Source organism: Scatophagus argus, chromosome 1, assembly GCF_020382885.2.
Source record: "Scatophagus argus isolate fScaArg1 chromosome 1, fScaArg1.pri, whole genome shotgun sequence".
NCBI classification, from domain to species: domain Eukaryota; kingdom Metazoa; phylum Chordata; class Actinopteri; family Scatophagidae; genus Scatophagus; species Scatophagus argus.
Window position 1 is genome coordinate 22,752,871 of NC_058493.1, and position 25,710 is coordinate 22,778,580.

General features: G+C 42.5%; 2 long non-coding RNA genes across 2 annotated transcripts; both read right to left on the minus strand.

Moving 5' to 3' along the window:
• Window positions 1-5,342, minus strand: LOC124061040. Its single transcript, XR_006843673.1, has 3 exons — window positions 4,161-5,342; window positions 1,687-2,475; window positions 1-1,464 (listed from the first exon to the last, which is right to left on the minus strand). It is a non-coding gene; the product is annotated as an uncharacterized LOC124061040 (long non-coding RNA).
• A 1,026-nt stretch (window positions 5,343-6,368) lies between these two features.
• On the minus strand, window positions 6,369-7,632 carry LOC124065625. Its single transcript, XR_006844495.1, has 3 exons — window positions 7,506-7,632; window positions 6,963-7,100; window positions 6,369-6,675 (listed from the first exon to the last, which is right to left on the minus strand). It is a non-coding gene; the product is annotated as an uncharacterized LOC124065625 (long non-coding RNA).
• Window positions 7,633-25,710: the final 18,078 nt, after the last annotated feature.

Here is a 25,710-nt window from a genome sequence, read left to right on the forward strand (position 1 = left end):
AGTCACATCCAGGAATCTGCTGGGGTTTTATTTTGCACAGTTGTGAGAGTGTGTGAAGCTGCGCCTTCCTCTCATGATTGGATTACTCTGAAGTCAAGTGTGAAGCAATGCCATGAGTAATACAACTAATTATTTCTATTATCAAGTGAATACTAATGTAATATAATTATCTCAAGTGGATAATGAGTAATTCATTAAATCTTGACCATGCAAAAAAACTTCATCCACACACACATGCAATAAAATCATCTCTGGTTCTCTGTCTCTGCCACTCTACGTGCTAACATGCACTGATGTAAATATGTACACTGCTGTGCATCATAAACTCACAGCTTTGTTTCTTTCTTCCTTTGAAACTGGAGGTCAAGAAGAGGACAGTCTGTCACCACCTTCTCCGATCAGTTTCTTTCCCCATACTAACCATTACTTATTCCCTGCAATCCCAAATGTTCATGCAGTCTCAGCCCAGACCACTGGGACGGTAATGCAAGCGTATTTCCCTGACGGGAGCCATCTGCCTGCTTCTCCCCCCCTGTCATTAGCCCATCTCTGAGATGATTCCCAACACATATCATTGGCTGCAATCTGTCTGTCTGCCTTTACCGCCAACCAAACATCTGAACAGCCGAACTCTCTGATGGGTGGAGGGCTGGAAACTTGTTCTGCCCGTCTGCCTAGTCTGCTATATCTCTCCCTTCTTCTCCTTATTCCCCCTTTATTTTCCCTCATCTTCAGTCAAAACTTTTCTGTGCTTTGTTTTATCTTCCGAGTCGTCATCTCTGATCCTGCTCTGATTTTCATCTCTCTGTGGCCTTTCTGTTTCCTCGTTCTTCCTCCACCCCTCTTCATCCCCCGCCTTCCCATTTTCGTTCCCGCTGGCAGGGTGCAGCCATATATTCGCCTGTTCCTGCAAGGGAGTGAGCGATGTGCGTGTCGCCTGTGGTGGCAGAGGGAGCAGCAGAGCCTGACGTGAACATACGCTGTGAGAGCTCCCATTTATAACTCCTTCTCCTAATGAACAACACTTTGAATGAAACACGGATGCAATTACCTTCAGGAACTCATTTTCATGAAGATAAACAAAAATGGTTGCTCTTACCACAAAGTAGAAAAATCAGAATGGATACTAATGAGCTCCTGGCAAAAAATTATAGGAAATTGAACTTCCATGCTAAAGAGGCTAGCACTTGGACTGTGGTACATTTGCTATTCCCCGGCTCCAAGCCTGGCAACCTGAAGCTGGGGGAGTCACAGCCAGTTTTGCCATCTGCATTTCCAACCTCATGTTGTGTGTCAGCAGGCAGGTTTGCACCTCCCTCCCATGCTCCACCATTGCCATGTTACCTCCATTGTGCTTGATCACACGTAACTCGATCAAATACTCACAGCTTTGGCTGAAGGTTTGGAAAACTGCTGAATCATTTTTGATCCATATGCTTCTGTACTTCCTGTTCCATGTTGGTGCTACATAATAGAGAGAGAAAAAACTCATCTGTAATAAAATGTAGACTTAAATTGGTGATATTTAAGGTTAAAAATCTGAAAAGAAAAAGCAGAACGTTCGGAGATACTCCACACAACCATGTGGGTAGGTGTATGGATACATGTGGCCAGAAAATGAGACAGAGCATAATTAATCCTCAAGATTCAGAGCTTTAGTTGCCAGTTGTCAGTTTCTCTCCCCACCTGCTGCACACCCTCCTTCCACCTTCCCCCAAAATGTACACAGTAAGGAGGCGTCAGCAGGTTAATTAGCAGGAAGAATATGGTTGGGGACTTGGAGACAGCGGAGACAAACAGGAGGCACTCACTCTCCTAGGTCCTTTCCCTGCTGGCAGATGCTGCCACCGCTAATGCCACGACCCTACTCAGCACACTTCTTGAGAGAAAAAATAAAAAAAAGAACGGACACTTGGAGGGACAGGGAGACAGTTGGAGCAAAAGCAGCTTTGGCCATATAGTAAATGGATGACTAGAGAGATTTTATCAGCCCCCGAAAAGGAGTTTGTCTTGCTGTCGTTTATGCCCATAAAGCTCCTTAGTGGTGGAGTGTTGGTCTATGGAGCCATGACCATATGGCACCAAATTGCTTAGTGAAATATTGTAGTGAGTGAGAGAGAGAGAGAGAAAGGCTGTCCAGAAGACCTCCCATTCTGACTGAGCCATATGACCGTGTCTCAAGGTCATTCAGGGGAGAACAATAGAACATGACTGAAGACGGCAGTGATAGTGATGTTAGTGATAGAGCAGCACTGACAGGTGATGAGTGTATTTTTCACAGTGGAGGTTATGAGTGGTGCATAAACAACGGGTTTAGGCAAAGGATACAGTAAGATTGTATGGTGTCCTGAAGGGGCACAGCGTAGCTCGAACACAGCCATGTTGTATTGTCCTCTGAGGGAGGAGCTGGGTTGCAGCCTGATGGAGGTACAAGTCTTTGATAGAGTGGCTTCATTACCTCATGTGAAGGGCAATCTGGTTTCATGTAGGGAGAGAGAGAGAGAGAGAGAGAGAGAGAGAGAGAGAGAGAAAATGTTAAAACATTCAACAGAACATATTTTGGGAGCTTGCAAATTTGTGCGTGAACATTTACACTGTATGCTGTCTTTTGTCCCACATTTGTACCCAGCTGGTTTCAGATGTGCACACTATCCACTTCCTTTACTTACAATGTTTACCTTTCCTAGTGATCTCTTCATTCATAGGTAACTCGACGAGACAGCACTGTATCCTCAGGAATTTCGGTATATCCATACTGGGTAATTCTGTGGTGCATGATCTTCCCAGTAATCGCTTAATCATATGTTACTGTAGTTTCCATGTACACATAATGTAGAAAGAAACCATAAGCCTTTGCATTAAACACTAAAGGTTTAATGTAATCCAGGGTTTTGCAGAATCACTCAATATCTGTTTGCTGATAGTATTGGATTAAAAATGTAAAACAACAATTACTGTACCATGACAGAGCAACTTTTCATCTTGGCATTGATCCTCTCTCACCGTCTGGTCTGCCATTACAGGCAAACAAGAACCGATGCTGTTACAGGCATTATCCTCCACAACTGTAAAGGTTCTGGTTACATTACCACAGGCACAGACAGACACACACACCGTGTGTGTGTGTAAAGTGGAAAAGTAAAGCTATACCTCCATGGATAAAGCTTTGTCGATGGAGTAATGGGCTTTCCTGATGGCAAGGGACCATAATATCCTCTAAAGAGGTTACAGCAGCAGACTGAAGAATGAAGAATGCAGTATAGTGTAGTGTGGGGGAAGGGAAATACCAAGACAGTCTGAAACACCTGGAGACTGGCTTCAGTTTAACATTTATGATAAACCGATGTCTTTGATTTCCTTTTCTCCTTCTTGCTTTTAGTCTCCCGCTCTGCTCTCTATGTCCTTGCCTGTGAAAATGCAACGCAATGATCTGACTATCATTGCTCAGCCACTGGCCACAACTCGTTCAACTGAAGAAGCAGTAGGCCGTGGGGTGGAAAGGAGAAATCTAATGGGAATAATCAGTGCTATCATATCAGATGACTTCATCCACTCTTCCTGTTTGGTTTGGTTTAACAGTTCATAATTCCAGCAGTGCATACAGTAAATACAACAGTGAATCAATAAGACCATAAAGTATGTTGAAGAAAGTGCTCTGGTCAGTCAAAGGGTACACTTGGGCATGGGAGTGCAGGCAGACAGAAGAAAGCGATATATGAAGGCGTTCTCATCTCGGGCTGGTCTCACGCTCTGCTGAACATCATCAGTGTCGAATTACACCTCAAACTGAATCAACACACAGCACACTTTTTAGGTCCTCCCTCCTACCTGCCCACTATGCGCCTGCAATATCTATCATTATCACAGAGCAGAATGAAACTCATCTGCTGTAGACGACTTACACCATCCAAATGAAAACTCACTGGCCTGACGAAACAACATTTTGAGACATATTTTGAGGCTGGAAATGAAGCAGAATCATCATGCAGCCTAGATATCCCCGCTTCTTTGCAGCTAATTTCACAATGAATCAAAATAAAATATGTCAGTGCAGACAATACAAAATCAAAATCTTTTCTGGAGGGTTTTTCCCCCGGCACTCTGTGTGTGAAACAGAATGCCCCTAACAAGGCATGGCATTTAGAAAGAATAATAGTAACCTGGTGTGTTCTCCTCGTGAATCTCAGTGCTGATGCAGTACAATCCCATTAGTCCTCCTCCTCCAGCTGAGAGCTCTCTGTCTGCCATTCATCACCAGCTGCAGCACAACACAGAAACAACAGCGATGAAAATTAACTTTTCTCCGCTTCACTCCACCATTTGCCTGTTTCTCTCTCTCTCACCTTTTCTTTTACCTCCCAAACTTTCTCAATCTTAATTAACCTCTAATTCCTGCAGTTTTTATTCCATGTGTGAATAACAAATGGGAATCAGGGTCTTAATATGACACCTGGCAACAAACTGCTCCCGCTTGTTACTACAACTGCAAGGGACAGGGCCGAATGTCAGCACCAGCACCAACTCCAGTCCACCCCACTGACACCGCAGCAACTTTTTTCATAAAAGTTTAATTTTAAATCGTTATTTTACAGGGGAGGGACTCATTTTGCTTTTTGCTCCTTCTGCGAGGCAGCATGTAAGGCACCTTTTCAGTTCTGCACCATCTGGAGCTGCCTTGTTTCTCCACGCAAAAGAACACGCAACTCAGTGTAACTCGATGATGATGAAGCAGCAACACAAGCTGCAAATCACTGGCTCATTTTGCAATACTGTACTCTCAAATTCAGATTTCCTCTCTCTCTCACTCTCTCTGTCTTCTTCTGTCTTTCCTGCTTCCTGTCTCTCAGCTTATTTCTCTATTGAGGTATCACTCTCTTTTCCCTTCCCTCCTCTTACCTCTCCATGGTCTCCATTTGCAGTTTGAGTGACAGATTTGGTTCGTGTTTCAGACGGTGAGAGGCTGGTTCTATTTCACAGGTTTCTGTCTATTCCAGTTGGGTCATGACTCTGACAGTTGCAGTGTGAGCTGAGCGTCTACTGCACCTCAGTAATGTTGTTTTAGACTATCACAGAGTAAGAGTCTGTCTGGACGCTCGAAGGCCATATATGTCAGTGTCACTTCAGGCTGTAATATGTCACAGTATATTCAAAGAGGGGATTTGCAGACACATAGTGTACAGCCTATTATAGTTAATAGTCACTGTGAGGAAAAAGAGAATCACCACCTCTGTCATTTTTATTTTACACAAGAGCTCAACATGCGCACACAATAAGAGACGTACATATCCGCAGGTACATAATCAGCCCACACCAAGTTGCATTAGGCTTTCATTCCTTTCACACATTTTCACATCACTGAAATTCATCTGTTTTTCCCACTGTGTGTGTGTGTGTGTGAGCTTACCAGTGTGTATGTGTGTGTGTCTACACAAATGTAGACCTCACTGACTCCCTCGTGGGCCACTGGATGGCCATAAACACAAGGACACGTTAATTAACAGTTTGAATGTGTGTGAGGGGGAGCATCGCCCCAGTGTGGCCGTGCATCCATGTGTGCACGATGGGGAGGAGAGCCACTGTCTCTGAAGGGCAAGAGGCAGAGCGGTCCCTGGCAGCTCGGGAGTGGAGCTGATCCAAACAGTCCTTTGGCCCATTGTTATGCAGAATAATCCAAAATTTGGCAAGCCGCAGCAGCAGCACCAGGTGGTCCTGTCACCACACAGAACAAGAAGATGATGGACTAAAAACAGGAATAGAGCATGCTGGACCGGCCTTGGAGGACAGAGGATGTCTGAGCAACACCAGCTGACACGGGAGGCTATAAGACTGATGTGATGTGTGGTGGCTAACTGTAAAATGAGATGGCACATATTTTATTTTTTGTATTTGTGAGAAGCACATGGTCATACAAGTGTGTGTGTAAAGAGTAGAGCATTTGCTGGTTGCATCACCTTCCCAAGAAAAATGCAAGCTCGCTCTCTTGTGTTTTCTGTGATTGCATGTGTGTGTGTGCGTGTGTGTGTGTGTGTACGCATGGCAGTATTCCTGTAAATAAAGATTGCTGTGTAAAATCGCACTGACAAGCATTGACTGCATCCAGCTCTAAGAGAGTGTGAAGGGCAGAGTGATCTCCAGTGACAGCCGAGACTGTACCACATTTCTACAACCTCAGGGAATGTCCACTGCAACAGCTAGTAAACACACACACACAAAAAGAACATATGACCTACAAGCATAACAACCTTAAATCCACCAATTCAAGCTGCTGATGTGAGCTGACACTGGCTGAATGGGTAGCAGGAAAACAACTGGGGATAACAAGAAAATGGAGCTTTGAAGCAGATGACTTTTCACCCATGTTAGGTCTCACGTTACTAGCTTTTCCACTAGATGTCGGACAGTAAAACAGAGAAAAGGTGAGTTTTGCCCTTCAGGAGGTAGGAGCTGCCACTTGATACGTACAATGTCCTAGAGTGTGCTTGCTGTTTCCTTCTGTGTTTGCGTGTGCTCGTGCTCAGACCAGCCTTGGAGTGTCTCTGATGGCTTTGAGATACATATGTTTGTTCTCCACGAGGCCCAGTATAAATGATCCAGCCAAGCGGAGCTCTCATCGTTCACAGCCTGCGCTCATATACCATCACTCAGCCCTGATCGGCTGGATCTCCACCTCCCTCCCTATGAGGCGGGCAGGAGGAGAAATGAGAAGAGATAAACAGCTAAACAGCCAAATTCAAAGCGGAGAGGCAGAGAAGGAGGCATGCAGAGGGCAGAAATGGTGAGGCAGGAAAGATAAAGATACAAGAAGGATGAGAGAGATGAAAGCGGTGAAATGCAAATCATTTACCTGGAGAACAGTAGTGTTTTTCTTCGTTTTTGTCTACGGAGAAAATAACTAATTGATCTGTCTACCGTGTGATTACCTCACATCGCAAGCTGATTGACTGTCTGTCACATGCACTCACTCTCTCTGAATGCTCAAGTGGGGCAGGGCATCCATCTCTATCCGCACACAGTTCACGCATATGTATGTCCTTCCTCCCACAATCAAATGCATGGTTCTGGACGGGCACCTATCACGTCTCAGCATCACTCAGCTCCTCCTGCAGATTCACAAAGAAAAGACAGATAAAGGAGTTTGACAAATGACAAATGACGACAGCATTGTTTAGGTGGGAGATGTCGAGATTGTGACCGAGCGAGTGTCCCAGGCGTGCTGACACATAGTGTGGGGTAAAGGATGTCACTGGTGGGGAGGGGGGATGGGGTGGAACCGGAGACAAGCACTGGTACATGAGAGATACTCAAACCGCATTACCAGTCATTAAAATGAAAAACTGACGGGGTAAAGGCCTGCCTTTGAAAGCTTCAGAGTAACACAGATTCTTTCTTGAAGCTCTTGACTTCAGACTTATATTATCTGAACTTGTACCAACAGTAGCTGCACAAGTTTTTTCCAACTATGAAAGAAAAGAATTTAGTGGAATTGTGTTGGCTCATGAGCATACCATTAGGCAGTCTGGTTGAAAATAGGTTGACCGTGAAGTCAGTGTGAGGTGAAACTCGCTGTTTCGAGGTCAACTGCACCGTGGTTGTATGCGTGAGGAGTGGCCAGTCTGGCCTGAGTGGAGAGCTGAACAAAAGAGACAGAAAAGACGAAAAAAAATTCATCTCTCTTACAGCGGAGTATGACCCACAGTGCAGAAACACCAACAGCATATTTCATAACTCTGGTTCTGCGTGGACATGCAGAGAAATTGAAGTCATACACTCCAACACATTTATTTCTGCTTTTCACCACCAGAATCAAAACATACCTCATCCAGCTCCCCCTGTACTTCAAATTATATAGATTTGTTTTATATAAATGCACATACGGTAAGGATACATGATCAAAGGTTTTGTTTTGTTTTTTAAGGAAAATTCACAGTACATTTAGAGCAACCTAAGTCCAGTCACTGCAATATAATTAAGGCTTCGTTTGGCTGATGTCTGCTGAGAATCTGAGAATCTCTGCATCTCAGTTCTGACATACTGCATGCTTCATGCTCCAGTGTTCATGGAGGCAGAATGAGCTCAGGGAATAAGGCTGTCAGAGGATCCGCCTGTCAGGATGACTTTAGGGTCACAGGTCATGTTGGGATGTGGATATTGGAGGGAAAACAAGCAGCAGTGTACAGTACTGCAGCGTGGCTCAGAGCTGTGTTTGTAGGCAGAGGACGGAGCCTACAGACTGTCTTTTTGCTTTTTTCATTACTCCCCACTGCCCACAGGATTGTCATCATCCTGGCTTATTCAGTCTGAAGGGGCCCCAGTGGATGGAGTGGATGTAAACCATCCAAGCATGTATGGATGGAGGCCTACCCCTCGAGGAGAGGCAGAAGACGTAAACTGAAACTGAACCAATCTGAGCGGTCAGTTCTTACTCTTCATGATCTTGTTTTGCATCCGAGAAGTTTCAAGTGCTAAGGTACTGAATGCAGCAGGAAAAACAATCACTCCAGTGATATTACTGTTTGATGTAATATACGCTTTGACATAATGGAATTAATTCTTTGGTTCTACATTTAATTTTCTTTCCAAACAGTAAGTATTGTTGTTTTTATTGAAATTTACAAGCCTGTGTGTGCATCTTTTCTCAGGAAACACCAAAACTAAATCAGAGAAAAGTGTTTAGTTTAAGCGACCCAACAGACAGAGCAGACATCTGGCATCTGCTTCCTTCGGCAACTTTGACGAAACTTTGCCAAGGATAGCGAGGAGATAGAGACAGTGCAACTTTGGAGCAATGTGCTTGAGTTCCAATGATCTTCTTAAACAGGAAGGAAGAGAAAAAAAAGGATAATGAATGTGAATGCGCAGAAACACAAAGCTGTTCAATGGCAATTACCATGCACTGCCTGGCACAGCTGACAGTTTGAGAGAAGCACTCTCACACTGCTTTACTCTTGCAAACGAAAGACAAAAGACAGACTTAGGCAGATGTACAAGAGCTCAACAGCCAAAGCAGCTCACAATCTGCAGCCTATTCACACAAACAAATATAGCTGCTGACCTTGTACATGACCTCCTGATAACCTCCAATACTTTTCTAGAAAACCATAGAGACACAAATACTCTTGCCTTGACAGCTACACGAAGATCACTTTCACCTCAGTCCAGCAACACAACATGCAAACTTCTGTTGTGACCTTCCAAACCCAGTTTTTTATTCAATCCAATTCAATTTTTTTCTCCAAAATTACTTCTTCACATGTTCGTCAGCAACTGGCAACCTCAGAACAAGCACCTCGCTGCTGTCTTTGTACTCCCTTTTGTGTCCGTAACTTCCTTACCTTTAGAACCACCACCTCCATCATTTTTGTCACCGTGGCAGGCCACACTAGAATTATAGGAAACAATGTGGGAACCAGAGGGGAGGAAAGATGTGGGCTGTCTCTCTGCAGCTACTACTAATGAGCTGTAATCTGGAGCAGCAGGAGGCAACTCCTGCTGAAGAAAATTGCTGTTGCTCGATACACTCGCTCGCTAACAGAGGAAGAGGCATCAGATCTTCAGTGCTAATTTCCAGAAAACAAAGGAAGCAGAGGGAGACAGTGTTAGGAACAACCTTCACAAGCTTCCTCTGGCGTGCCTGTGTAGCATGGAAGGTGAGCAAGCTGGGCAGGTGGGTGGAAGTTATAAAATTTCAAAAGTGGCTGCTCTTTACCAAATGTGCGGGTCCAGGGAGCTGATACCATGCCCATCTATTTTTCTCCCTGGACTGAATTTCCTATCAGATGCTTTTCTCCAGTGCCTCCATCCTTTTCCTTTAGAAAAAAAAAAAAAAAACTCTTTCACCTGCTCTGTCAGGCTACAGCTCCCAGACCCCAAGCTGTTCCAACTCCCCACCACGTGCGTCCTTGTGTTTCATCACCCACCGGATCTGTCATTGATGTTTGCCATCCGGCTCAGATCTCCTCACGGGGTCGGGGGTGCGGGGACGGCGACAACAGAATTGGTAAACAAAGCTGATAAGTTTTCATAGAAAAAAGAAGATAAAAAATGTCAATGTGAAATGATCCCTGTTATTTATCTACAGCCTTGAAAATACGACACCACCTGTGTGAGGAGAGCAGGAAACAGAGGTAATACGTTTCAATGACAGCACTGACTGCTCTGGATAGAGAAGGTTTATGTCCATGGCAGCAGCAGCAGCATGAGGATAGAAAAGAAATAAATTTATTACAATTCAAACCTGCCTCACAAAAAAAAAGGCAAGTGTCACAGGGATACCAAAGGAAAACAAAACGCTTCGAAGGAGAGAGATGAAAAGTGGGGAGAGCAAGAAAGAGGGAGTAACAGGGGGAGGGAGCAAGAGAGAGAGAGAGAGAGAGACAGACTCAACAGTCTTTTCCACCTCGAGGTAGTCTGCTAAAAGCTATCTGTTCCCCTGGTGACAGAGCACCAGCTCTAAGGTTGGAGAACAGAAGCTTAAGACAGACTTACACACACACACACACACACACACACACACACACACAAACACACAAACACATACACACACACATATACACACGCTTCCCCTGCCTTCATCAGTCTTCTCATAACCCATTTTCCCCCTCTTTTTTCCATCATTTACCATACAGTAGCTTTGCCTGGCCCTTCACCCGGCCTGTCAACACTTCATTAACAGGCATCTGTTAGTATGCAATCTCATCTTTCTGCTGTAGAAATACCAATTCTCTCTCTCCCTCCCCTTCTTTCTACATTCTGGTACCAAAAAGCAGGAAACAAGCCAGGCTCCAACTGCAGCCGCGGCCAGCCTCAGCCCCAAACAGAATCAGTCCTGCTTTATTACATGTCAGCATCTCTTCCTTTCGTTTTTTGTCTGGGGAAGAGATTATGCCCCAGGCCAGAAAGGGATGTAGCAGCAGGGGGGTGAAAGAGGAATGAAGTCGATGATGAGAGAAAGAGGAGGGGGAAAGTCCTGGATCTTACATTGCTCCAACCACAGGTGTTTCTTTAATACCTCGCTTTGTTGGAGATGATGAGGAAATGAAGGAGAGTTTTTTCTCTCCTTCTGCTTCTTCTTCTTCCTCCTCTTCGTCATCCCTCCAGGACTCCAGCACAGTCTCTCGATTTCTCTCCATTCTAGACAAAGCCAATTTCATCTCCACTTTGCAACATATGGTGCCGCTCTCCCTCCAACACGACTGTCGCCGAATGCACAAAGGCCACTTTCTCAATATATTCTGCTCCAGCTATTACAAGATTCATCAAAAATTAAAGCATCAGTCAAGAAAGGCTGTAGGGGAACACAAAACTCCTGAAGCAGGATTCACGTTGCAGATACAAGAAGGAGGAGATGAAAAGCTGGTCTGTTTTACCATATTCATACAGAACCACACTTCCACATATGGTGGGAGAAAACTCGGTTGCCCTGTTTGTAGCTGACAGGCTGTTATGTGTGACTCACTATGCTCATATTCAACACGCTGAGCTGCTGCCACCCGCCCTCCTTTTCTTTCTCTTCTCACTTGGTGATAAATACGAGTAATAAAGGAGATACATTAGCAGAAGATTGTCTTTTTTCCATTTAACTGGGAGACAGAGATAGATATTGATCATGTGGTGAGACATTGTCTCGCTAGGTCAATCTGTCTTGCACTGCAACTAGTAACACATCAGCAATAACGTACAGTGCTACGGGGTGGAATCACTGTTCTGTATATTGAGATATTTAGTCTTCACCTTTTGCATAATGTCAGATATGAAACCTCCCGTACAGATACAATGCCAAGCAAGTTATGTGTTTTCCACCAGCAGTCTCCATATTACTTCTACTAGCTGTGGATCATGAGGAAAAACATCCTGACCTTGCACCACTTGCTTTGCAATCCGGTTATCAGCATAAGGATTTACTAATGCACTAATGTTTCATATTCAGCCTGTCTGAAATGTGGAATCACAAACTCACTTTAGTCCAGGGATTGTTATGCTAATAAATCCAGCAGACAGATCTTGTGTAACTCACAGGAAAGATCCAGAACTGCATCTTATGCATCCTCTCTGTTGTCCAATATCATTTGCATAATAGCAACACTGGCTTTTTATTCATGGTGATGTTGTAACCCAACATATTACTGGAAGGATACGATGAAACTGTGCATTGCTGTGACAAAAACTAAACTAAACTAAAGGATTTTTACATCTTCAGCAGCAGGAAGCACCTGCACCACAGGTGACCTACCGGATGTGTCTGTCTTCCCAGGTGGCAGCCAGGCGTGTGTGTAGGTGTGTGCATATGTGCATGTGTGCATGAAAGCACTGTGGTAAAATCTTGTCGACTGAGTCTGCACACCTGTCTGGATTTGCAAGACAGGCAGATCTGTTTGTGTGCACTTGTGACTGCACGTTGTTTGTGTGTGTGTGTGTGTGTGTCTTTGTGTTTGTCCAGAGGTGTTCAGACTGTGAGGGATAGACAGAGCTCATGCACAGGTCAAGCCTGAAGCCTGCAAGGGGGATGTGTGCACTGGGCTGTGACCAACAACAGTTGTGAAGGCCTTTACTGTCTCCATCCCTTCATCTCTCTTTCCTCAACATCATCCCCCCTTTTCAGAGCGAGCAAGGACACAGATGGTCTCACTCTATCAGCCATGACGTTCTGACAGCAGAAACATTTCCTTATTTACTGCTCTTGGCTCAACAGGTAAACCCAGAGAAAAAAATAGCAGAAATACAAACAGTGTGCTCCTTCTCTGCTTGCTCTAACTACTCAAATTCCAAACATAAAATGTGTGACACATTATTTAAAATTTTATATGCCTTTTCCTTATGGGATCTGGCATCTGGAGTTCTTTATAAGGGGAAAAAAACCTCCTTTAATCAGTTTTTACAAAACAGCAAACCCAACTGAATTTTTGTATATGCAGTACATCCACACAATGCAGAAAAAAATATTTACTGGCATAATGTAACAATATTAGCTGTCAGTGAAAGCTATCCAATAACGATGTACAGACACGAACTTCAATCTTTGCACTTGAATCACTTTCCTTCTTTTGGCTGGTTTCACCATGCAAAAACTACAGAAAAATGTAGAAACAGATGAAACAAGTGTAAATAGTCCCTCATCTTTGAAAATTTTGTCATCTTTGTTTGCCCAATGGGAGGAGGGATAGGCCCCAACCATCTGCAACCCTGGAAGAATAAGTGAATAGACATAATAGATGAATCAGAGGATACTCGCCTCAGTTTTTTTTTTTTTTTTTTTGGCTTTATCCATGGTGATGGTTGGAAATTTATTTCTTAAATCTATAGCAATCACAAAGGAAGATCTGTATTGTAAAGTTTGACACAGATGTACATTTTTAAAAAACAGTTGCAATCAAATGTCTGGAAGATGTGGCCATATCGCTTAAAAACAGAGCGAATTCTGCTTGTCCTCCTGAGAAACAGGATGGATGAATGTACCTTTCATATTTTTGCCTCTTTAACTCTCACCCGAAGCACATTTTCTGAACTTTGCAAACTCTCCCTTTTCCACTGCTCAGAGGTGGTGGAAGATACTCCATTTTTGGACTGATTCCATTTTGGCTGTCAGGCAAAGGAGAAAATGTTCTACACTTATCAGTGCGAAGGCACAGCGAGGGAGGCAGTAGCCATCCTAGAATTCAGCATTCATAATAGAATATTTTTATGGTTTTATGTGTTAATGTTATTACATTATGTTGTCATATGTGTTTGCATTATTGTATACAATATTTGTTCACGCATAGATAGGAAAACTAATTATATACGCCACATTTTGTTGATCAAGTGCTCTAAAGTTATACATTGTAATTATAGTGACATTGACATTGATGGTAAAATGCTTCAGATTTTCACCGAATATAGCAAAGTCTGCTTCCCATTTTCGACATATTATTATGTGTAAAGATATATTTGCACTAGGCCCAACAAATGTCTTGGCTGACCTTAACAAAAGGCCACCTGGCGAATATTCTCAGACGTGTGTGGAGGTCTGCTTTTACTTATGTGACAACATGCAGGATAGAGGAAGAGATATAGCCACCGAACCAGCTTTCTTCCGCCTGAACATAAGGTAGGGTTGATTTAAATTGATTCTTAAATGATATATAAAGCAGTAAATCTTCATGCACGGAGAGCTGCACAAAGAATGCTAGGACTGCCAGGTGAAAATAGAAGGTGGGGGGGAGGGGTGTGTGGGTGTGTGGGTGTGTGTGGGTGCTGATGTTATTTATGGTGACGATGACACTTCTTTTTCCAGTTGAGGAGCTCGAAGTACACGGAGCAGGTAATGAGGGGAAGTCTGCAGGGAAAAGTTTCCACTCACCAGTTTTAATTGTGGAACAGTGACACACATTTGTACACATACAGAAATACACACATACTATAGCCACGTACAGTTAGAAAGACACACCAAACACTTCAGCTCACACTGGTGCAAACTGATTTTCCTACCATTAATAAGGAACCTAAAAAAAGAAAGTATTATGTGCAAAGAAAACATTTCGTTCTAATGACATATGAATATTTGAGTTATTTGCACATGAAAACAAGGCCTCCATTGCCTTGAATACACTCAAGCTGATCCCCACTAGAAACTACCCATCTAGCATGTCAGTGCAACAGCTAGGTTGGCCTTTAAATAAAAAACACATCTACTACTACTTTAGCAGCTATATGTAGAGCAGCTGCAAAGCAAGGATGATAGGTGTCAGAGATCATATTCATGCCCCACATCTTAAAAGCGATATCAGTATTCCACGGCCATCGAAGTGTCTGGACCTGAGACATGATTGATGTGCTTCTGTGGCTGTGGTTAGAAACAGAGCCTACGGAGACACGGGGGCAGCGGTGAGCCAGCGTGCCGGCCTGAATAACACAGAACTCCATTTACCCGCAACATAAACACAAGACGGATCACTCAGCTGGTCGTAGCATTAACTACAGTGTATGTATTTGTGTCGCTGCTGATGGATGTATACAGAACATTCAGATGGGTAATGTGTGAACGCTTGGATGATTGTGTGGACAAAAAAAATGAAATGTTGAGAAATTATGTATTCGTATTACAGATACTACTAGTTCCTAATAGCACTTTAGATGACTGTTAATATTTAGTATTCTGGAGACAGCACAGCCCACAGGATGAATTATTCAAAAAAACCATTACATGCATGTGATCCGCATCAGGGTTCTTACATAAAATGGACAGCCCTGGCTTTATAATTACAATCATTTGTTATTGATGTTTGCAGCATGTCAACACATGAAATATACAATATTAATACATAGAAGAACAACTCAATCATGTCTACAGCGTTGAAGGTAGGATATTGCAAAAGTAAGTAATAAGTAATTTATTTTTGCAGGAATATTAGCCAAAACACTGAAAGTATTACTTAAGAATCCCTCGGTACAGACGTCCTTTATCACTCAGACAGCACCTCCATGGGCAGCTTTCCAGCTATGTAAGCTTGTTTTGAACTTGCTTGGATGAATTTGTCTGGCTATACCTGAGGCCATCGCCTTGGTTAAAATAGAGGCAACGTGTCACTTGAAATTGTTTTGATGAATACAGAGAGAGAGAGAGAGAGAGAGAGAGCGAGAGAGAGAGAGAGAGGGTAGCCAACATTTATTAAGCTGCCTCCGTGAAGACACATGACAGGTTGTTTAGGTAGCATGAGTAATTCCCTGTTTATATAAACATGGGATCACACCTAATAGACACATTTTACAGAGGCATTAAATATGTATTGCACATTTAAAACTTGCAGCTTCGCCTCGACGTGTACTCTATTAATTTTTACTTTTAGAATTATTTAGATGTTTATAATCCTCGGTTCCTTTGACTCTCATCAGTCAGACCCTTTAAGTCCATTGTCTCTGTGTCAGAGTGGAAATGTCATCTCTATCAGTCTCAGTCTGAACCCGAGTCTGTGTCTCTGCCAGAAACCATCCATTTCTCACATCCTGTCTTTTCCCGTTTGAACCTGAGCATGAACCTGTCTATGGGTCTGAGTTTCAGCCTGTCCCTCTCTCTGAGCCTGGGGCCGGTTTCTGCTTCTGAATCCAGGCCTGAGACTGTTAAAGATGAGCCTGAATTAGTTGCTGCTTCTTAACCTGAGCCCGAGCCCTTTTTAGAAAGTTCTCTTTCAGTCTGTCTCTTCGCTCAATTCTGTATATCAGTACAAGTTTATATCCTTCTTTCAGAGTCTGCTCCAGTCTGTCCACCAAAACTCAATTTCATGTCTTTTCAGCTGTGCTTGTTTCCTGAGCTTTGTTTTCATTTTGTCTCCAGCTGTTTCACACACAAGTGGATACCCCCCGAGTTCCCCTTCAAGGCCTGCTTTCCAATCATTTTTCGCCACTTTTTTCACCAGCTGCTCCTGCCTTGCAGTCATCCTCCCAAGACTTTCTGCAACGATCCTCAACTCCCTGCCAGCCCTAGCAGAGTCCTGCACTGTCCACCTCCAGTAACCACTCCAGGTCTCAGTAAACCCAGTATATTAAGTAGCACTTAATCCCTACAGTACAGTAAGCTAACACAGCTTGCTGTTAAAACCTCTGGCATTGGGTTTAGTTGTCCATCAACTGCCTGCCTCTTCGGTTTGAGACCCACAGGCCCCTTTCAACTGCTGTCTCCTTCTCCACTGGTCCATGCACGAGTCCTCCCATACATTATGTCTCCTGGATAAAGCCTATCTCGGCTTGTCTTTGGGTTCATCACCCACCTTGCCTGGTGCTTGAACCCAGCTTCGATTGTATAGCCTTGATTGTCAATGTCCTTGACCTTCCATCACCCCCATATATCTCTTCCTACTCCCACTGTGTCTGTTCTGGAATTCTCCATATCCTGTCCTGTTTTACATGGCCTCTATTTGCCCTCAGTGCCTCTCCCTCCTCTAGAGATCATCTGACCCAATCACCTGCCTACTCAGCTGCTCCTCATCAGCCTCAGCAGATGCCGCTTTTGCCAATTAAGCTGCCATAGCTTTCCAGACATCCCTATCGGGCTTTACTGTACCTGTTTGCCTGCTGTGTGTCATTATGAAGTTACACTAAGGTCCTGAAGCCTACCAGAATTGTAACATAACTCCCTTTAAAGTACATCACTGTTTTGAAATGGCAAGTGTCAGCAAATAAGACTCTCCTTGAAGCACAAAGAATTTGTGTAGTTGCCAGTCTGTCATGGACTGTGCATTTTGATGTGACTATTGTCTTCATTTGTTATGATTTCTTGCTAAATAATTTGTAATTTTGGGGCAAAGCCTGTGTTACAAAATCTATAATAGATCAATGTATGTGGACCCATCCTCACCCATATATACAGCCTATCAACAGCTCTTTGCAAATATACTGTACACAAAGCTTGCAAGGTCATAGAAAAAGAAAAGGGAGGAGAAGATGGTGTGTGGGTGTATGTGTGTATGGGTAAATTCAAATGAGAGACAGAGCCATGGGTAGGGGAGTTGGAGGAAAAGACAAAAAACAGAGAAAGAGAAAACAGAAAGATGTGCTTTATTACCAAGTCTGAAGAGTAGTGAACTCATCTCAGCATATGAGCTCATTCTTTTCACTTAGATGACTGAGCAGTGTTCTTTGCAGCCAAATTTAAATTTGTGCCCTCAATCCCAGACACAGAGAAGGGCTGATAAAGCTGCAGTGAGATGGCCTATTGATACAGAGTATTCCCCACAGAGTTTCCTCTCCTGCTGTGTACAATCCTTGCTGCAACTTGCAGTAATCAATGTCAATGTCCATGCTGCTCTGTTGAAGTAATACTGCAGAGCCGTGTGTTCAGGTGGTTTTGTTGGAAAATCTGCAAATCAGAGGGTGGCAAAAAAAACTTGTTTATACAGTCATCAAATCTCCTCTCCCCATTTTGGCTGTTCATGTATGTCTTCACCTATAACTATTAAGCAATTAATACAATTTTAAAAAGACCACACTATCTCTTTCTCTCTCTCAATCACACACACACACACACACACACACACACACACACACACACACACACACACACAGGTGCATGCATGAACATAAAGCAATGCATGCACATAGGTGACCCTTTGTTAGGTGGTTTTAAGAACTGAGAGAAAAGAAAGAAATGTTACTGCATCAACTAAAATAAATAAATAAATCAAAAGGCTGTTTGGATGCCCATCTATCAAAAGGACAGTAGCTGGTCGATACAAATAGGTCGCTTTTTTCCTTCAAACCACATAGTGACCACAAGAAAAAGGCTTTTCATATATATGTTCAGCTCCTTCAGCACGCATCTGTGATCATTCCTTTATACTTGATAATAATCAAACTGTCACCTTGTAGGATTTATCCCCTCGCTTCACTAAGAAAGTGCAACTACCATTTCCTTCATATCAGTTGATCTTGGTAGGTAGAATATTTGTGGAAGCGCTGCTTCCCACAGTCATTGTTTTAGCTACAGAGCTCTAATTAACATAGCTCGATATTGAGTGTTTCCTTAGCCATGATAAATAAGACTAGCTTTATCTCACACACTCCTTTCCTCTAATTGAATCAACTGAGAAATTGACATTTTTTTGTTCCTCCTGAACAGGACTTTCGATTTCTCCCTTGGTCAGATGAGAAAAAGCCTCGGGGACTGAGGCGGGAAGACGACCTTGAGGGGTGGTACAAAGAGATGACCTTGACTCAGAAAACAGGGAGGAGCAGACTGAGGAAACACCCAGTCTGAGATGTTTGCGAAGGCTTAAAAGATATGACCCCTGCATACTCTATTGACTTGAGCTGCAATGTGTTTGATTAACAGTCCAGAAGAAAAAAGTCACAAGCTCCCTCTGCACCAGGAGAATAACACAAAATTCTGGACCTTGTGCACAAGCAGCCTCTACGGGTCCCTGCCCAAATCCATGGCTATTCTTTCTAGTACCTTTGTGGATCCTCCTCAGATGAGAGCCCTGTATACTCATCCCCTCCCCCATTCCAGTTTGCCAACCCTGCTCTGGACCCCTTATTTCCCACTCAGAAAATTCCTTGCCAAAAATATTAACTGAATTAAACTTATTGTTTCAGAATTCATCATTTCAGTCATTTTAATTCATTTTTAAATCTGCATATCTAATGCCAAATCTCTCATTAAAGAAAATCTATTGAAATCAGGCACTAATTTCTTATCACAGTACAGTCAGCGGTCAAATGAAAAAAAAAACAAAAACAAATAGCAGGTACTTTAAAATTACTCTAATGCAATGATTCAATGCAACTACAATGATTTTCACAGTGCTGTTGTGGTTTTCAAGATGACCAGATGAGACAAAGTCATTTTTCCACTCACATTAGTTGGTTGTTGCCTTTTTCATAAGATGTTTCAGTGTTGGCATCTTCCCAGAAATTCCCATAAGCTTTCCTTACCCAGCTTAACTCCCACATTCACTCAAGCCGACTTCAGTCAAGGCCATTTTCTTTTTGTTTCTTCTTCCCCTTCTTCTCTGAGGTTCAGCTGCGGCTGGCAAACAATTGATTTGTTTCCAGTTCACAACTTCAACCTCTTAATCTGTTCTTAATCTTTATGTAGCCCAGTTTATTTGCACCAAACCAGTTGGTGGATTTTTTGCAAGTTTGCAAGTTTCAGTTCACTTGACGATCACATGAACACACAGATAGTTTGCAGGTTTTGTTATAAACTTGCCAAAGCTATTCCACAGCATCAAAAAAGTTGTATCTTCTTTTCACTATCCATTTGACCTGGCTGCTTTAACATGGGAAGTGGCATCTTTGATCATTTCCCTCATTAGTATGGTGTGACAGTAAGGCCAGTGAACTATAATGGGCTGAACGGATACACTGAGTGCAAAATGATGCAGTTATCTCTGGATAATAAAATCACTGATGTCTCCACCACTGATGCGTCAGATGTGACAGGAGAATCTGCTGCAAACATCCTTCCTGTCCACCTGTGTAACAGACCATCTGATCTCACGTGTGGTGATGGGAGAATCTGTCAACTCACAAGAAAGATGGGACCACTTTTATTTCAGCTATGTGTCAAACAGTCTTACTTTTGGTTCAGATATTTTTGATAGGTTCATGTCTTTGCCTCCAGTTTTAGCATTTAAGAGGCTTTCGCTTCCTGTTGAGATGACTGGATTTCTTTACATCCTCTTTAAAACCACACTGGGACATAAATTTCTGCAAAGAGGGAGCTGTTTGTGTACTCTACAAATATAGGGGATTTCAATACCACATTTCTCTCAGATGCAACCTACAATTAGTGGACTGTTTGGTCTCATGAAGTGGGAAGAGGAGCAACAGTTTGACAACATGCATGGAGATCCATTGATGCAGAAGCACAAAGCATCTCAAAAGCAACATATGCTAAAATTACAGAAGTTTATATAAAGGAGTGACGCCACAACAACCTGTTTTCTCATACTTCAGCCTTAAGATCTGGAAATACTATTTACAACTACCACAACTATGCACAGGGAATGTTTTTTTTAACATTGCATAAACTGTGGCAAAATCAACTGCACAGCCAGCCTGCACAGGCCTCCAGCAGGAAGAGAGCAGGCTGTAACCATCAATTATTTACAGTTCAACAAATGTTATAGTACAGTTAAAAAGAAAGAAAAGTTCAGCCAGGAAACCTGACTGATCAGACGCATTACGCCTGCATTGATTACTTGTCAAAGCAATGGGTAAATTTAAAAACAAACTTTTAAGCATGTTAGATAAACTAGTGTGGTAATCACCATTTTTTCCTTCTTTTCAGAATCAGTCAGTTCTGCAAGTATCGCAAAACAACACGTTTACATTCGAGAACAAAGGAAGAAATAAGGTAATATTATTAAGAAACGACACAGAGGGAGGAGGCAGAGGTGGACAGACGGTCATCAAATCATTAGATTTTAACACGGGAGACTAACATTGTTCGTTGTTCATTTCATAAGTTTGACCACAGTCACCCTAGCCTTAATCACTCCTTTAACCTTAATGAGGAAGTCATTTTAACCCAAACCATGATGTTTCCCTAAACCCAACAAAGTCATTTTTGTCACTAAACCTAACCAAAACTTAAAAACGTAGTGCTGTCAGATCATAAAACAGAACAGAACTTTTTCCTCAGTGGTTTTGGAAGGCATGGACAAATAATGTTGTTCTGGCGAGAGCAGCATCAGATCAGAAAACACTTCAGGGAGTCATTCGAGAGAACATGGACAAGCAGCATATTTTGTTGCTTAATCTGGAGGACTTGATGCTATAAATGCTGATTACAAATTACCTCCCCATAATCGCTTACACAATTCCTGTGAGTATTAATGTTACAGAACAACATCAGGATCACACAAAGAACAGAAAGTTTCACCTGTGACATGTCAAGGATGGCGAGACAAAGACAACAAATAAGCATATTTTTCTCAATCATTTCAGTTACTTCAATACAAACCTCAACAATTTTGCATCCAATTCACATCACAATCCTTCCAGTGTTACTGGAGGAATAAGCCATTCATTTGTCTGGGAGGCTTTTATTGTGAAACATCTCCATGGAATTATGAGTTTCAACAACAGTTTAAAATTGAGAAATCACAGTAAAGTTGAGCTGGACTGAGAACAGTATCAGTGTTAAAGAGACTTCCATATATCAGTGGTTTTGTTTGGATTTAACTAAATAATGACACATACTTCACCTTGCAGACAATTGTTTGGTATGTAAAACACATCTGCTGTGGAACTTCAAGGAAACTCCTTTTATTTGAGTCAGGTTGAGGTTGGCTTGTGTAGCTATTAGCTTACTGATGCTAGGAGCATCAATGTCAGTAGCACTGAAAACATCTTACGAAGGTTAAGGAAGAGCAGACTGTTCACGCAAACATTCACCTGCTTCCTGCAGGTATAAACATGATAGGGCAGCTAATAATTCAATATCTAGAAACGCTTAAAATTGTCATGCAGCCATACACATACAGGCAAAATGCATTAACATGTACATAATATACATACATGTGGAAAATCACATACATGTCCACCCTCTCTCCCTCTCTCTCTCCATTTCACACACACACACACAAATCCACAAACGGCCTTGTGGAGGCTTTTATTGATTGGGCTGCGGGACTGAGGTGGGAGGCACAGCAATAGAAAAATAAATATCTAAACAATTTCAACCGTCTTAACTAATTAGATGAGGATGTGGCGATACATTCAGCCCCTGTCCATTACACTGCTATTCGTTCACTTTTAAACATTACATTTTGCAAATGATACTACATTACTGTGATACAGCACAGCAAAACATCACATCTCCCAAGGCTGCTTTAGTCGAGGAGCTTTGTCTAGAAATCACACTCCAGCTCCAGGCTAGCAATATGTCATCTATCACAGCCATTGAGAAATAATGGTAATGTTGAGCTGGACTGAGAACAGTATCAGTGTTAAAGAGACCTCCATATATCAATGGTTTTGTTTGGATTTAACTGAATAATGACACATACTTCACCTTGCAGGCAATTGTTTGGTATGTAAAAGACATCTGCTGTGGAACTTGCATTAGTTGGTACATGGTTATGGTGAGGATCAGCGGAAAGGGCCATGCAAGTGCTGCAAAAACACGTGTCCTGGTTTGCCTTACTGATATGCACCACAGAGTGCACACATGCAAACCAAATAAACAATCAAAACTGAAGTCTAATGAAGAAGAAACACTAATACTACATCTGCTATAACAACAGGATTATGGGCTCTGTGTTTAAGATGGGTTGCCACTCCTATACTGTTTGATGGTGAATTACTCTTCCCTAATTCCTCTCAAGTGGCACAGCAAGATCAAATAGACATCCAGAATAATAACATCAATGGCCATTAGAGGAGCCCAGTGATTAGGTCTTGGAGCCATTTGGGAGATTTCTAAGCAAGTCATCAGACTTTTCTCCATCTAGCAGGACAGGCCTGGCACTCCTGTCTGTCAACAGATTTCCTGCATGAATATACAAAGTGCATATAGGAGTCATTACAGCCCCTGTAAGTGCAGGGACGCTTACAAGGAAAAGCCAGCCTTTAAAGGTTATATACAGTCTCCATGGTCTGGTAACTTCTTTTATGTTCCCCGGACTCAATCATGAGCACACTTCAGAGTCCCACAATAGTTGGTGGAATTGAGACGTGGGCAAATTATAGTTCAATTTGCTCAAATAGCTAGAAGTAACTCAGCAATGCCCCAGCTGACCAAATGAGCCTTGGAGCTTTTTGTTCATTCTAAGTATATTGAATGCAATCAAATCTAGAAGTTAGCAACTTGGTGGCTCAATCTTAATTACATCGCCAAATTTTTCACTCTCTATTTTTTATGAAATGAAATGAAGTAAAATTACATTAGATTGCTTGGCTTGTGCTATCCACACTCTGCACAAATGTCATCTGCCAAATGAGCACAAATGAAACTTTCCCATAGTGTGGTCCATGAGTTAACCTATATTTCAGCATTATTTGGCACATTCCCTATGTCTCCCTGCGACAGTAACGAATGTTCCCTGAAATCAGTGAGCAACATCTTACTCGGCTGTGTGCTTTCTACATGCGTGGAGGCTCTGACACCAAGGACGCAATTTAATTAAGCGAGGCTTCAAACACAATCTAAACAAACAGAGAAGCTACAAACAAACAACAAGTCCAATTACAGCAGTGTTAATATGCAGGGCAAAGCAGAATTAGACTACCACAAGAGTGGGAGGAATTGGGAGGTGGAGAAGGAGGAGGATCTCGCTGCTTTGATCCATGCATGGAGATCCGACATCAACGCTGCCGCTTAGCTCAACAAGGGCACATATTAACCAGAGAAGAAATAGTCCCACTTGTTATCAGAAGCTTTCAAAGCTACAATCCAAGAAATCTTTTACATGTAAAAGTCGAAAGCGCTACATAGAAATAATCAGAACCCCGAGGCTGTTACATATCGGAGAGGGACAAAAAAAATCAATTCAATTGAGTTTCAGATTTTTCTGCAATGTGACAAACATAACAGACAGCAGCAAGGCAGTTTTCCTGAATCCCTTGTAACACCGTGTACTCAACTCTTATTGATCCTAGTACACCTGACCTTGAAGTGGTAATGGTTTCATAAAATAGCCTCTATAATATTCTTTAACTTTAGACAGGGATCCACTGGTGTTGTATACAATAGGTCAGAGGTGTATTGATTCTTCTGACTGAATGGCAGGGTTGTGGGCTGCAGGGCGGGAATCCTGTGATCTGTGGTTTTTCCAGTGTGCAACATTTAGTTCGTACAGGCACAAACACAAACATACACACACACACACACGCAGATACACACACAAGCTGAACAAAAGTATTCCCGAGGAGGGGGCAGATGTGATGTGATATTAGAGTGCAATGTTTTTCTTATAAATGAAACAACAGCAGTCAGGTTGCTGGCTGATATTGGGTTATCTTAACGCCAGAAGCCACGTCAAACTGTGCCATTACTCCACAACCGCTGGAAATGAGCAGCACACAGTGTATGAAAACTGCCTTGAGCCATGTCTACCCAACTACTGACCCAAACATGAATTTCATGTGTGTCACTGACACTCAGGCTTTCCATAAATGCCTATGAGTGTGTCAGTCTCTTTAAATACTGTGTGTGTATTTGCATTTACGTGTGATCTGCTTGGATATGTAGGCCATTTTGAATTTCAGATAAACCAAGGTTAATAAATATATATATTTTGGGGAATCTAATTTAAATAATGAGACTCTTGCTTCACTGTGTGTATCTGCATGCATGCATGTGTGTGTGTGTGTGTGAGTGTTATCTTTGGCCTCATTAAGAGTGAGCTGATGGGTTTGCAAGGTTAATAGAGATTCATAATCTAAGCACAGCTGCAGCCCCCGTGCTTTTATAGGCTGGTTTTACACTGGTGTGTATGTGTGTGTCAGCATGTGTTTAATCTTTATGTGTGCTTACAGACATGATTTTTATTTGTGCTTGTCTCTCATATTTGTGCTGCTCTGCACGTGCTCTGTAATCTGGTTTACAGGAAACAAACAGCCAAACACATGGTCAATTTCCCCTCCTGGTTCCATCATTAGCCTGGGGACTAATCCTTAGTTATAATTCAGATGATGGGCCCTGTCAGTGGGGTCCTGCTAATAGGTCATATACTGGAAATCACAGTGTGAAGCTGCGGCTGGGTCGAAGCCCAGCAAAGTCGGCCACAACTGCCCCCCTCCCCCTTTGCAGGCAGAAAGATCACTCCATGTCGCTTGATTACCAATAAGTGCCAATGAAAAGGGCAGTTACACACACATGCACCCACACATGCAGAATGAGTGGTAATCTAAAGCTATTCATGCTTTGAATACTGAGTGTGGTGAAAGAGCAAAAGAGTGCAGCTGAGCAGTGGGGGTGATTCTATGTTAGCCCGTGTTGAATGCTTGTTGAATGCGGATTACTTTATTCAAGCAGAACCATTTGCTTTTCTTACACTTTGAAACATTTAGATAAATTAAGGATAAAAGGAAATCATTCAAAACGGAAAATAGAACCTTCCTCCTTTAATCGTTTCTCTTATTTTTCCGTGCCTCGGCTAATCCATTTTCACCTTAATGACACTGAGTCACCTTGAAGTAGATTCAGGCTTTTGTAGTATATGAGAGAAAAAGGCGTTAGGGACAAGATTAACAGCTGCAGTCTGACATGGGATTATCACAGCTCTCTAGCAG